Source organism: Callithrix jacchus, chromosome 14 (genome assembly GCF_049354715.1).
Source record: "Callithrix jacchus isolate 240 chromosome 14, calJac240_pri, whole genome shotgun sequence".
Taxonomy (NCBI): Eukaryota; Metazoa; Chordata; class Mammalia; order Primates; family Cebidae; genus Callithrix; species Callithrix jacchus.
The window spans coordinates 38,834,504-38,849,786 of NC_133515.1; the positions used below are offsets into that span (position 1 = coordinate 38,834,504).

A 15,283-nucleotide genomic window follows, 5' to 3' on the forward strand; every position below is an offset into this window, starting at 1 on the left:
GGCAGTTTTTAAACTGGTTACCCTACCTCCATTGCCTCTCTTCAACCAGTTCTACACATTGATAAGAGGGACATTTCCAAAATGCAACTGGGACACGTCATTCCCTGATTTAAATCTGAATTGATTTCTCCAAGCAAATTTAAAATTCATGTAACATCCTGAAATGATTCCTCTATGTGTCTAGATTTTAAAATTTAAATTTACTAGAATGGCACATGAGGCCATTGTGATTTGGGTCCTGTCCACTTCTCTAGCCTCTCCCCACGTGCCTGGTGGTTCAGCTTTAGTGAACCCCTGCAGTTTCCTTGCCACCCTGTGCTCTCTCAGGCCTCTTTCCACCACCCAGAATGCCATCTACTATCTCCTTCCCTCCACTCTATTTCCCTGCCCCCGCCCCATCCTCATTCTTTAGCTGACGTCCTGTCCATTTATTAAGATAGCTCTGGCATTGCCATCTCAGGAAATCTCCAATCCCTGTGGCCTGTAGGTGTCCTACTCTGGAGGCAGCGAAAGATACAGACCTTTTTTTTAGGTATGCTTAGATTTAGTTGCTTTTGACTTTGGCAAGATTTCTAATTTCTGATCTGTTTTCTTACCCGCAGAATGGAAATAATGATATCTTACAGGGTTGTTATGAAGGCCAAATGAGATAGTGCATGCAAGCATCAAGCACTGTGCTGGCACACAGTAGGCTTGCTTCTCTTCTCCAGTATGTACTCCTACTACGCTGCTTTATGCCAGTAAGCATCTATTTCTATTTTAAGTGTTAGTTTAACTTAAGAGAAGTTTAACTTCTCTCCCACTTTAGGCAGGAGTTCCTTTAGGGTGTCTTCCATCTCTGCATCCTGCCAAATACAAGAGAAGGGCATATATTTGGGGAGGAGGAAGATTAGTTTTATTTTGGACATGAGTTTCAGGTACCTGTGAGAATGTACAAGCAGAGCTGTCCAGTTGGCAGTTGGAACCTACTGGGTCTGGAGCTCAGCAGAAATGTCCAGATTGAAGATAAAGTTAGGGGAGTGAGTTGGGAGAGTGTCAGTGGTGGTTGAAGGCATGGTTTGGGTGAGGTTACTGTTCAAGTTACTTAAGAAAACTGAATCTGAGGCAAAGCTAGTGCTAGCACTTTATTGGAAGGTGAAGTCTCAGAGCAGTGAGAGGAAGGGAGGAAAAGAAAATCAAAGGTTAGTGTTAGTGAGTTGGCCCTTGCTTCACAAAGACACAGCTGGTCACTTGACCATGTTGGATGTCTCTGGGTAGACTACACAGAAACACCATGCATTATATTTGGATTGATGGAGGGATGGAGGGGAAATTCACCCTCTCTGTTTCCTGCCCATAGTTTACCGCCTAAAGTTGGCCATGGAGCCAGTGTTAGCTTCCCACTTTCTTGCTGGGATGATACTGCTTGGCCACTGTGAAAGCCAAATCCTATGCCTAACTTAAGTCCTGTAGTGGCAAGGGGAGCAGAATGTGGTCACCGACCTGTGGGAGTTGGTCAGCACAGAGTAAGCAGCTGGAGATGTATGAGTCAGGTAAGGCTGCGAGAATCTGAGGCAGCAAGTTACCTGAGGAGAGTATACAGAGGGAAGGGGAAGGTAGAGCCCTGGGAAGCCCTGAGAGTTAAAAAGTCTGCAGCCTGAAGGGGCATCCACTTCTCAGGAGGAGAGAGATTGAGCAGCTCAGAGGGCAAGTGAGTTCTGGGAAGTGGCCATTGTATGCACAGATGCCTGGTGAGCTGGCCAGAGCAGTCTCCATGGGATAGAGGAAACAAACTGGGTTACGGTGATAAGAAAGGGGAGACAGCAGCTTAGGCTCACTGTGTGTCCTGGGTAGCATCCATTCATGGGGATTGTGGAGAATGGGTAGTCAGGCAGATAACCAGCGGAATAGCTTCTGGAAACTGGGATGTGATGGTCAGAGAGAGGCCTGGTGAGGTGCTCAGTGTACCAGGAAGGAAGATAGTAACAACCTCCTTTGATTCATCCAGAGCCATAACTGCCAGTTTGACAGAATCAAGCAGATTGGCTGGCAGTCAGTAGGGGCAGGGTATGAACATTATCAACTCTGTTCCCTAGGAGCTTCTCTATTTTGGTGGGTTCTGGGCAGGGTTAACATCACCTGCCCCGGCATGGAGGCAGCTTTGTGAAATAAGAATAGGGCTTATTTACCAGTAGAGTGGGGCAAAAAAAAAAAAGAATGGGGCTTATATACCATCTCTTTCACTATTGAGCTGTCTGAATATAGAGAAGGTGCTTAACCTTTCAGCTTCAGTTTCTCTATTTGTAATATGAGGCCAATAGCACCTTCCTCAGGTGATATTCTTAGATAATCTTCAGGGAGAAAATGAAATGAAATGGCATGCTTAATACAGGTGCTTAAAAAATGATAACTGGGAGAGGTTGATACTAAACAAATGAAAAGGAAACAAAATAGAAGCAGTCACATTCCCAAGATGTATTTGTGACACACATAACCATCTTTTGAGCCCCAAATGAGAGGTAGCACTTAGTGTCCCAGTTTTCAGCTCGTTTCTGTGGGTGGCTACTGTCGGATTTTCTACTGTCCAGGCACTGTTACCTCCTTTTAGCAGGCCAAGGCTGAGAGAGAGTCTAAACCTGGTGGCACCTCCCTCACCCCACTCCCACAATTTGAATTCACCTGCTCGGTTCACATTTTCAGTGCTCTACCTCAGTGGGGAGCAGGGGTGGGGCAATGCAAAGACCCAAATCTGCTGCTGGGTAATCCTAGGGAATGTACAAGGCCCCAGAGCTAAGTCCACCCTATACAGCCATGAGGCAAAAACTGCATTAGGAACAGGTATGCTCTATAGCCCAGGTACTATGGAAGTTTCATAGCACAGGTGACCTTGGCCCCTGTCAAGTAGGCCCAGGGCACCTGGAGAATGCAAAGTCTGAGGGCGAGTGGTCCTTCCTGCTTCTCTGTGGTGGTTTCATGTCAGCTCTTCTATGTGTATGGGTAGCATGGCCATACCCAGCCTCCCTCCATCTGTATTATCTGTGCCACCCAAAACAGGTACCACTACTCCTAGGGACAGAAGTCTTCAGAGGGCAGCCTGGGACGCTTGGCCTTCATTCCTTTCCCAAAGGCTGGGGAGTTTGGATGTGAGGATTAAACTCTTTTTGCTCAAGTAACGGGTACCAGAGTAAATAGATGTCTCTCACCCTGTGTTTTGTTACTTTTTATTATGGAAAATTTTAACATACAAATGAGAGTAGAATGTAATGACTTACATGTACAGTATTGTTCATTGCATGGCTGATCTCGTTTCATCTTTATCCCCTTTCCTCTCTCTTTTACTCTAACAGTATTTTGAAGCAAATCTCAGACATCTTATCACCCTATTTCATCCAAAAGTATTTTAGTATCCCTAAAAGATATAGCTCTTTAAAAAAGAAAACTACAATACCATTATCACACCTGAAAAGTTAATTAATCAACTATCCAGCATTCAAGTTACCCTGGTTGTTTTATTTTGTTTTACAGTATGTTTATTTGGATGAGATTTAAGACAAAGACAATACACTACAAATGTCTTTTGAGTCTGCTTTCCCCTGTTTTCTAATTATTATATTAATATAGTGTTTGCTTTGTATACATTCTTCTTAAACTTCATTTTCAATGTGTCAGCAATTCAGATACATAACATTATCACCTTGATAATGCAAAGAACACAATATGGGGAAAATTGAGAACATAGGTTCCCAGTACTTAGTCACTGGGATTAGAAAGATTTTCCTTTTAGTATTTTCTATTTAAAGATGTCCTGCCATGGCTGTGAAAGAATTCTAGACAGCAGGAGCTGTCTGGAATGGGAGTGCAATGAAAAAAAAAAATGGACTCAAAGTTAGAAAAAGATAAAAAGATGTAAGTCAAGGAGAGAGAATATATTTTGAAACTAAATATAAGAATTTCCTGGCTGGGTGCAGTGGCTCATGCCTGAAATCCCAGCACTTTGGGAGGCCGAGAGAGGTAGATCATGAGGTCAGGAGTTCGAGACTAGCCTGATTAACATGGTGAAACCCTGTCTCTACTAAATACAAAAATTAGTCAGGCATGGTGGCATGTGCCTGTAATCCCAGCTACTCAGGAGGCTGAGGCAGGAGAAGCATTTGAACCTGGGAGCCAAGTTGAACAGTGAGCCAGGATTGTGCCACTGCCCTCCAGCCTGGGCAACAGTGAGACTCCATCTCAAAAAAAAAAAAAAGAATTTCCTTCATTCAGAGTGTAAGGATCCAGACAGGTGCTACGGAGAGAAGTTGTATCATCTTATTTCTTCTTCAAATTGCCCTTAACAAACCAAATAATTAATGCCTATTGACCTAGAAAAGGGAACTCTCTTCAAAGCCATGTATAAGAAAAAGGGCAGAGGGAAAATAGTGAGAGAGTTACTTGCTTTGAGGTACTCTAGGTCAGGGGTCCCCAATCCCTGGGCTGTGGACTGGTAGCCCTGTTAGGAACCTGGCTGTACAGCGGGAGGTGAGCAGCGGGCAAGGGAGCATTACTGCCTGAGTTCTGCCTCCTGTCAGATCAGCGGCGGCATTAGATTCTCGTAGGAGTGTGAATCCTATTGTGAACTGCACATGGGATCCCTATTGTGAACTGCAAGGGATCTAGGTTGTGGGTTCCTTATGAGGATCTAATACCTGGTGATCTGAGGTAGAGCAGTTTCATCTCAAAACCATCCTCCTCCTCCTCCCCATTCCATGGAAAAATTGTCTTCCGTGAAATTGGTCCTTGGTGCCAAAAAGGTTGAGGACCACTACTCTAGGTGATAGATACCAAAGCCTTCACTTTGGGAAACCTGTCAAATGGCTGAAGCTATGACTCTCCATCATTACAAATGATGAAAGTGTAGCAGATTTTTACTGAGGTGCTAATGGATTGAAAAAAACTTTATGAAAGGGAACTAGACGGATACCCAGGCAGCAAGGCAACATGGGTACTGAATGAGAGTTAAGTGCTTTCAATTTCTCTGCTCCACAAATCAGGTTAAAATTCTAAACTCTTTAATTTTAGATTAAATAATGGGGCAAATACAAAGTAAAGCCTTCCATCAGTTGCAGTAGCTGGATGGAGAAAACAAACACTTCTAGAATATAACTTAGAACAGCCCCTTGAACTTCCTTCATCCAAGCCACACCCACTGGCTGAAGATGTTGCACTTTCGACAAAAGAATGGAGGTGCTACCAACATGACCTTCGTAACACAGAAAGAGACATGTAGACACACGAGGGCGATGGAGCTGCACTCAGCACTGGGTGTGGTGAAGAAGGGTATGTAAGAGGTCTTTATCCATACCTGTCAAAATTTTGAATCTATAAACACTGAAGGCAAATCTATCAATTTTTCAGAAAATTGGCTTAGTGGAGTAGGAAGTAGCAAGGGCGTTTTGTTTTGGTCCTCTCAAATTGCTAGATAGAACTTCACAAAGGGTACATGAGAGCCATGAGATGACTGAAATAAGTTGTGGAATTTAAAAGGTGGACATTTTTTTTTTACAATGTTAGGAGTCATTTCCCCATAGTCAGCCATGAGTATGGTAAGACCCATTAGTTCCTGGCTTGTTAGTGAACAGGAGATGGCAGACACTCTCTTGGCTGCACAGCAAGTAACTGCAAAGGGGAATGACATACACCAGCTTGAATATAATGGGGAAGCTAAGAAAAAGGTTGTTTAGTTATTGTAGTTCTAGGAAGGGAAGAGATTTCTGGCCTCTTAAAGATTCCTGCTCCCAAGATCATTTTATTTCTGTTTAATTTTTCAGACTTTATTCCTGGTATCAATAGGTTAAAAAAGAATTTTCCCAAGTACTGATTTATAGATAATATTTATAAGTGGCACACAATACTTTCCATTTTACAAGCAGTAACATTCATTGATCCCTTTAAATGCTATAAGCTAAGTGCAGTGATGATTTCATGTAACACAGTTAAATGCACACAAAATCTGTATATTGTGAACTACAAAAGTGGTGTCCATAGCCACATACAGTTTTAGACAAGGATGCATTTTCACACTGAATAGTACTAACAAATACGTTAACAAAGCAATACTTGCTTAGTACCAAATGCTTTTTCTTTCACCAACTTTTAAAGCAATACCATTCCAACTACTACTAAAAGCATTTAGTTTTAGAATCTTTAATCTGATCTAGCAAAATTAATTCTCCAAAAACTTGACAAATAGTATGGATAAGCCCCAAAGCTTTTAAATTTAAAAAGGCTTCCAGAGGCTGGGCACAATGGCTCACACCTTTATTCCCAGCACTTTGGGAGACCAAGGCAGGTGGATCACTTGAGTCAAGGAGTTTCAGAGAAGACCAACCTGGGCAGCGTGGCAAAACCCCATCTCTACAAAAAAAGACAAAAATTAGCCATGTGTGGCAGCACATGCCTGTAGTCCCAGCTCCTTGAGAGGCTGAGGCAGCAGAGGTTGCAGTAAGCTGAGATCCCACCACTGTACTCCAGCTTGGGTGACAGAATGAGACTCTGTCTCAAAGAAATAAGTTTTCCACCACTGAAGCCTTCACATGAAACTTAGTTTCTCCAAAAAAAAACCCAACTTGCTATCTGAAGAAAAGAATATTAAAACAATTACCTTTTAATACAAATATTCTTAAAAGATACTTTTTCTATATCTACTCAAGAGAAACATAAAACAGCTCGCTGTCTTTAATAATTAATGTTGTCTAGAAACTAAAGAATACATGACACAGCTGTGTCTCAGGCTATGGTGAGTCAAAGGTACCATTTGGATTTCACATATTAAACAGCTGTAGTATAGCTTACGGTGGCACAAAGACTCAACACAAATATTGTGTTGTTTCATCATGTAGGTAGTCAAAAGTCAGAAGGAACTGTGCAGTTTGCAAGGTCCTTCATTCATCTTCATTAAAACTGAATAATTCAAGTATGGTAATATAAATGCAGGTGTTAACATCTCAAATGACATTCTAAAATTGAAAATACAAAATCTTTGTTTCTTCATCTTTCATTTACATGGTTAGATATCAGGACCTTACTGTAGAAAATATTTAGTTACTATATATGGTTGTCCCAGAAAATAATGGAGCTTCAGAAAGTACAAAAAATGTCAAAATCCACAGTTGACTTTGTCAAATGCTTTTCTAGCTTATTTCAATTATTCGTTCATAGTAACCAAGTCTTTTAACCCTAGCAAACTTTCTTGGGTCCTTTCAAATTAAGAAGACGGTTTCTTCAACTTGTACTTGATCTGGTCTTCCAATTAGCATTGGAAGTTCATCATTTCATTGATGAACTCTGTAAGAAGATCTTCAAGAATATCCACTGGCTCAGTGTAAGGATTCTGATAATCCCCAAACCCATACATCAGACATCATAATTATTTAGGAAACAGTCTCTTTCTTTTACCAGATCTGCCTTCTACTCCTTCATTTTCTTCCTCAGATATGTGATTTTCTGCCCTGTTTTCTCAAGGTCATTTTTGTCCTTCTAGTCTGTCCTTGATGTCCTGCCAGTATTACTCAGATCTGGAGTCAGTTGGATGGCTCTAGTGCCAGGTTTGGGACAGAATGGTTACAGTACTAAAGATTCTCCAAATCACTGCTCACAGAGACTGCAGCTGGTGCTGGTGTCATGATAGAAGCAGAAGAATCACAGCCTAAAAGGATATCTGTGGCACTCTCTCCATGGTTAGAATTGGAACAGCTGGTGAGGCAACGTCCTTGGAGGATGGAGGGGAAGAGTAACTTGCCTCCAGATGGGGTTGGAAATAAATTGAGGCCTCCAATACAGTCTCTTGCAGTCCTGAGCTTAGAAACATCTCTTCCTCCTCCTCATCATTATCTCTTTCTCTCTTTTAGAGAAGGGCCTCGCTATGTTGCCAAGGCTGGAGTGCAGTGACCATTCACAGGCATAGTCATAACACACTATAGTCCCAGTTCCTGGGCTCATGTAGTCCTCCTGCCTCAGCCTCCTGGGTAGCTGGGACTACAGGTGTGTGCCACTGCACATGGCTGAAACACATCATTCCTTGGTTGTAATGTTCCCATTACTCAACTTGATGGTCTTCCTTTCCTTAAAGCCCAAATCCAACTTGGGATGAATGTTCATTTCCAAAGATCCTTTGGGCATCTCAGATACCTGTTTTATCCAGTTAAGGTGATTTTTCAGGAAGATAGCAAAGTCAAAGGCATCACCCTCATCTACGAAGCCAATGCCGATGAAAGCACTATGCCTGTGCACTGTCATCCTAGAACCACATTACAAAGTAGAAGCTATAATCTCCTCAGCAGTGTCAGCATATTGTTCTACTGGTGCTTGAGCAAAGAGCTCTCCTGATATTTTATGCTGAATTGACATAGGCAGTCTTCCTTTGGAAGAATGCTCCACATTCCAGCCTGTAGCCGTTGTTGGAGGCCTGGGGCAGAATCTAGTAGACCCTGACACTGGCTAGTGCAGGATAGGCTTGTACTGTGCCTTGGACCGCCATCTTGGCTCTACCCTTGGTGCCCTCCCAGATGATGCTGGGAGTAAATTGAAGCCTCTAGTCCAGTCTCTTGCAGTTCTGAGCTTAGAAACATCTCCTCCTCATCATCATCATCTCTTACTCTCTTTTAGAGAAAGGCCTTGCTATGTTGCTAAGGCTGGAGTGCAGTGGCCATTCACAGGCACTCTAGGTTCTTTCTTGCTTGCTTGATTTTTCCTTATAATTTATTTTTTAGAATATTTCTCAAAATCTGGATTTTCTTGAAATGCATCCTCATGGTGTTAGTAAGTTCCTCTGTCTTCTCCACTTTCTATAAATTGTTAGTTGGGTTTAGAGCAGTGATTTCCTGACTAACAGCAGCAGCATTACCTAGGAATTCTAGGAAATGCTAATTCCTACTGACCCCAGAGAGGCTGGCTGTAAAGGTCACCATCTTGTTGAGACCTAACATCTCAATTCTGTGATGTCACCCATTGAAAGAGATCAAAACAGTTGGGGTGGAGAGGGGTGAAAATATTGGATGAGGTAGTGGTTGGTCTCATGATGGGATGGCATGCTTGTTATTTCTGTTTTTATTTCATATCAATGAAAATTTGGGGTTTGGCCTAAGATGGAATGCAAAGAAAAAAAAAGGAATGGTGAACTTACGGTTAAACAGTTAACTTAGCTGATGTAATGTACTTCAAAAACTACATCATTACTAATGGTCTAGTGTTCCCTTCCCTTTGCAGAGACATGAGGAGAAAAGTTTGTTCCCCCCCAATGCTTAGGCTACTATTTTACCCTTTCTAGAAGACAAGGGAGTTCAGATAGGGCATACTGTCCTCCCTCAGAGATTGGAGTTTTAGTTACCTATATATTTGACATTCAAAGGCCCTTGGTTTGGAAAGATCCTTGGTTGGGCCCTCTAGCTGCAGCCATGGCTAGTCAGTATTTCATAGAGAATGCAAGCCAGGCTTGCTTTGCCAGAAAAGACTCTTCTGACTCCTTTGTAAAAAGCAAAGGATAGACTGTATGCATTTGACGATGTAGAACTGAAAACCTAGAAAGAAACCCTTAGAAACAAATGATAAAACATGACCACATCATTTTACAAAGTTTTTATACATTTTTTTGTTGTGTTTTGAGACAGAGTCTCATGCTGTCACCCAGGCTAGAATGCAATGGTGTGATCTCGGCTAACTGCAACCTCAGCCTCCCCAGTTCACGTAATTCTCCTGCCTCAGCCTCCCAAATAGCCAGGATTACAGGCATGCACCACCATACCCAGCTAATTTTTTGTATTTTTAGTAGAGACAGGGTTTCGCTGTTGACTAGACTGGTGTCGAACTCCTTGCCTTGTGATTCACCAACCTTGGCCTTCCAAAGTACTGGGATTACAGGCATGAGCCACTATGCCCAGCCAGTTTTTATCCATACTAACATGATGATATTGGAAATTCATTTTTCAATGGAAAAAAATGCTCCCTATTTTGGAAAGTAGGTAGTTGGGCTCCTGTTTTAAATGAAGACATGTTACCTGAAAAATTAACATGCCTGTGTAAGTTCAGTGAGGTGGCAAGGGCAGAAGGTGAAGAAGGGTGAAGAGACCAGAATGTATCCATTTCACTACCAGTGGACATTTGGGTTGCTTCCAAGTTTAGGTACCTCCAAACCATGCTATATAAATATCCTTCCTTGTTCATGTGCCCTGGCACACATGTGCAAAAGTTTCTGTAAGTAGTTAAATTGCTTGGTCATTCCTTATGAATACTTTCATCTTTATTAAATATTGCCACATTGTTTTTGCAGAGTGGCTGTACCGGTTTACAGCCCCATCAGCAGGATGGGTCTCCTTGGCTGGATTCCAGTCTGCCTCTTTTGGGAGGAGGGTGTACCAGGGAGAGAAATAAGGCTGGCGAGGAATGAGGAAGCCAGGCAGGAGAAGGCTGTTAGTGCCAATCCAAGGAGTTCAGACTGTATTTGACTGCATTGAGAAGCCACTGGAACAGGGAACAAAAGGCAAAACAAGGTTTTGGGAAGGTGAGTCTTTAAAGCTCTCTCTTGGTTTGTTTGTGTTGGAGGTTGGTAGTGATAGTGGTGGGGTTGGCTTAGGCCAGCAGCAGGACTCAAGCTCACAGGAGAGAGGAGATCTGTGGGGTGACAGCACGAAGGGGAAACTGAGCACATGCCTGGTGGCAGAAAACCAGAGCATTTCAGATCTCTCAACTCTTATCCTTAAATAATCCAGGTAGATGCTCACACACTGCTGGTAGGGGTGTGAAGTGCTATAGCCACTCTGGAAAACAATGTGGACTTATTTAACAAAGATAAATCTGCACATACTGAATGGCCCACAAGTCCTAAAATACACCAAGCAAAACAGGAAAAAAAAAAAAAAAAAAAGGAAGGAATCATCAACATCAGATGTAATAGAGAGGTCTGTCAAACAAAGATCTGAAAAGTGACCACCGTCTAATTGTCCACTTAGCAATTAGAAGTCTGATGATGAGCTTTGCCAAAGAAATGTTTGTGACCAGAAATCAGAACACAGTGGTCTGAGGGATGGGTGAGTGGTAGGAAAGCGAAACTGGGCACTGGGCCTACTGTCAGGATGGTTGGCTGAGAGCAGACTCAAGCACACAGAAACATTAGTATGCGATCAAGCAAGATAGGTCCCGTTGGCTGGATTTCAGTCTGGCCCTTTGGGGAGGAGGGTGTAGGATGCTGGGTACAGGGTACATAATTTTACACATGGTGATGTAACACTTGGGAGAAACAATAAAATTAAATCCTCATTTTACACCATCAACCAAATTAAAGTCCATATGGATTGAATATTTAAAAATACAAGGCAAAACTGGAAAAGAACTAGAAGAAAATCTAGAACATATAAATTTTCTATGTAAAGAAAATTTGTGTATAAAGTTGGAGATGGCTAAACTTTTCTAAAATTGGCATCAAAACTAGAAACTTTAAAGGATAATATAGATAAATTTGACTTTATTAAAATACACACACACAGACACACCTATTAAACCTTTCTGTAAGAAAAAGAAAAAATACTATAAACAAAATTAAATGACAAACAGAAAAATATTTATAATTGGGAAGCTGAGGCGGGAGGATTGCTTGAGCCCAGGAGTTTTGAGGTTATAGTGAGCTGTGATCGACACCGCATTCCAGCCTGAGTGACATAGCAAAACCCTGTCTCTAAAAACAAAAAAGAAAAAAATATTTATAACATATGATAAATAACTTTTACAAATAATTAGGAAAAAGAAGCTGGGTATGATGGCTCATGCCTATAATTCCAGCACTTTGGGAGGCTGAGGCAGGTGGATCACTTGAGGCCAGGAGTTTAAGACCAGCCTGGCTAACATGCCAAAACCCCGTCTCTACTAAAAATACAAAAATTATCCTGACAAGGTGATGCATGCCTGTAATCCCAGCTACTTGGGAGGCTGAGGCACGAGAAACTCTTGAACCCATGAGGCAGAGATTACAGTGAGCTGAGATGGTGCCAGTGCACTCCAGCCTGGGTTATAGAAGAAGACTCTGTCTCTAAATAAATAGGAAAAAGAAACACATCAATAGAAACATAGATATGAATAGGAAATTAACAAAAAATACAACTACCAAGTTAAATCAACCTTAGCAGAAGTAAAAAACAAGTTCAAGATGGCAAAGTGAACTGTTATATTTACTTCTCTTTCCTCCCTAAGTCCAATTGGAATTACATTTTTTAAATGAAAAAAAAGTAAAGTATGCAACCTCATGAGAGAAGAAAAAAAAAGTAATGTAAAAGGGAAACATATCCAAAGCAAAAAAAAAAAAAAATTCCAAAGCAGTGCTGGAATACAAGGAAGGGTTTACAGTACACTTCTTTGGACCTGATGCCTAGAACTTTCCCTTCTGGGAGAAAATCCATCGTTCCCACTTCAGTCATATGGTTCATGTGGGAAACTGAGGCTCAGAGACAGCAGAACTGGACAGTGGCAGCAGGATATTGTGGCAGGTGGTGGCAGTCAGGGGACTTCAGGCTGTGGTCTCACACTGCCACCCTGCCTTCCTCTTTGCTCACAGAGAGCATTCAGATAGCTTTCTCTAGCAAGGTAGAAAGGCTCTCAAATAAGCAAGGAGCGTACTTTGATTGACAGCTGTTGTGGCATTAGGGCTGGACAAGGAGACAGGCAGTGCACCAGCCAACTCCCAGTGGACACTAGACACGAGGAAGAAAGCACAGTGCTGCTAGGGCAGCTCCTCCCTCTTTCCTCCATTAGGAGGATTCCTGAGCCTACACACCTGTTCCCTTTGTGCATCCTGGAGGGACAGCCCCTGCCCCAAGCCTTCCTATGCCCTCACCAAACCAGATGAAGCTCACCTTCAAATTCCTGTGTGAAGTGAGAAACAAACCCCAAACCTAAAGTCTCTGAAATTAATGTCCAGGATTTGAACAAAACCTGGGTAGGTAGAAACCAAAGGGTTTCACTTTAATGTTTGGCAGTAAATTCTCAACTGGTCTATCCACCTGTGCTACAATCCACTATGAAGCCAATTATTTCATTCTTGTAACAAGTCCCATTCCACATTCCTCCGACTTAAGACATACTTGCTAATGTTTACACCTCTCCGTAGAATGCCCAGTCTGTCTTCGCAGGCCCAAACCTTTATTTCCCCAAACCTGCCCCGTGCCCACAGAAACGGCTCTCCAGTTCTCAGGATATTTACACTATGTTCTTCCACCTCTTACATCTTTATTTTTTGTGGCCTCTTCCTTCTGCCTCAGATACTCCTTGGTAGTCCTGCTGTTCTAAATCCTACCCCTATCCTACCCCTTCACTGCATTTTCAAGGCCATTTTCTCCACAAAGCTTTTCTTTAACACACAGGGCCAGTAGGTAACCCCTGAGCATTTGTGGAACAAAGTAATCCTCCAAACAAGGGTGATTTTTCTTTCACTGAACCCTTCCCTCCCTTTGTGCTTCTTTTTGGAGCCTCACATTCTTCTGAATTTGTTGAATCCACAACCAGCTAGAAATTCCCTAAGGCCCGAAACTGTTTCTGGCCTAGGATGTGCATCTTCCTGGGACTAAGGGATTTCCTGGGTCACAGATCTTCTGTGCTAAAATCAGGAAAGTCTCTGGTGACCCAGCATGTGTTGATCTCCCTAGTCTTCCCAGTCTTTGATTCCATGGATTATTAACAGAAACTATAATGTTGGGTTAATGTGTTGGCTTGGCCATGGCCTCCAAAACATGTTCTTTTACATGTATGCCCCCGGCAGGCCCTAGATCCAGGGATGAGCCTTTTCCGCCAAGGGAAAACTTCACGTAATCTAGGAAGAAAGTGAGGACTTTCAACCAGAAGATAAATTTCCTATCTCAACCCTGAATTATGGAGGCTGAAGACCCTTAGAGAAGCCACAGAAGGGACTGTGAAAAGGGGCAGAGTTGCTTTTTTAATGGGGCTTCCAGCTCCAGCTTTTCTTCCTGTCTTTGAGTCTTTGAGCCTCAGCTCTAGCTTCGTAAGGTTGGGGACAAGTATGTTCTTCCGGCTGGACTGTTGAGAGTTCAATGAGGTGTGCATATACCAAGCCCCATGCTTGGTGCCCAGAGACACTGTACCTTCCTAGCATGTTCCTCTTCACCATCCCCTGGCACTGCGTCCCTCACTCCTTCCACTCCAGTTTCTTAACTTCCTACTCACTGGCTCTCTTCTTCCTTCCCATCTTCCTCCAAACTTCCCATATTCCACTGTCTCTGTCACCATTTTTCTCACTTGTAAAAAAGGAATTCATAAAAAAAGAGGCCAGGCTGGGCACAGTGGCACATGCCTATAATCCTAGCACTTTGGGAGGCTAAGGCAGGCAGATCATGAGGTCAGGAGATCAAGACCATTCTGGCTAACACAATGAAACCCTGTCTCTACTAAAAACAGAAAAAATTAGCCAGATGTGCTGGTATGCATCTATAGTTCCAACTACTTGGGAGGCTGAGGCAGGAGAATCTCTTGAACCCGGGAGGTGGAGGTTACAGTGAGCCGAGATAGCACCACTGCACTCCAGCCTGGTGACAGAGCAAGACTCCACAAAAAAAAAAAAAAAAAAAAAAAAGGCCAAAAGTCAGGGTAAACCTACAAAAATCAGTAAGTATGCAAAGTTCTTCTTGCAGGATTTGGTTTGTTCAAATGCCTTCTTTGTTTTCCTTGCCCCTGCCTTTCTCCAAAGAGTCAGGATTTGAGGTTTGCAGAGCTACGTGGCAGTGAAATGTAGAATGTTCTCCTGAATCTTGGGCCCATGGACAAAAGAAGCAAAAGTCCTGACGTTTTTACTGAGGATTGTCTGATTTAAAAGAGCTTATTCTCCTGAGGCAAATGCCTCAGCTTTATTGTACTGAGACATGCTAAATAGACAAGGAATAAACCTCCCTAGAACACACTGATTAGATTAGCCAGTGAGAACCACTGAAGACGCAGACGTTAGATTAAAAAACAGAAAAATGAATGTTACTTTTACAGTAGCTATGAATAGACAAAGAGTTTTTGGTTTGAAAATATTTGGTGAGGCAATAGAGGAGGGGCTATGTTAATGACAGAGGAAGAAAAAAACGAGAGGTAGATGGTTCCAAGTGCAAGGTCCACCCTAAAAGGATTGGAGTCAGGGCCCAGGAGCCACAGGCCACTGCACTGGGGTGAGTAGAATGGATTTTACATACATAAAGTTACAGCGTGGTTGTAGGTTCTTGTTTGGGGATGTGAGTGAACCAACTGAGTAGTACAGGCAGGATTCCCCAGCCCACCAAGAGTCAGGTGA

The 15,283-nt window shown here is 42.6% G+C and overlaps 1 protein-coding gene and 1 long non-coding RNA gene across 7 annotated transcripts in view; both read left to right on the forward strand.

The window, feature by feature from the left end:
- The first annotated feature begins 638 nt into the window (after nt 1-638).
- On the forward strand, nt 639-3,181 carry LOC144579253 (uncharacterized). Its single transcript, XR_013526439.1, has 2 exons — nt 639-740; nt 3,034-3,181. It is a non-coding gene; the product is annotated as an uncharacterized LOC144579253 (long non-coding RNA).
- A 7,263-nt stretch (nt 3,182-10,444) lies between these two features.
- The window catches only part of SLC4A5 (solute carrier family 4 member 5), a 136,296-nt gene continuing 131,457 nt past the window's right edge, over nt 10,445-15,283 (forward strand). For 3 of the 6 annotated variants that reach the window (XM_078349014.1, XM_078349018.1, XM_078349015.1), the window contains exon 1: nt 10,445-10,513. The gene's annotated coding sequence lies outside the window, so the exon portion shown is untranslated. Of the gene's footprint in view, nt 10,514-15,063; nt 15,162-15,283 lie in introns of those variants that run through there. The other 3 variants (XM_078349017.1, XM_035272182.3, XM_078349019.1) reach the window with 1 other exon arrangement.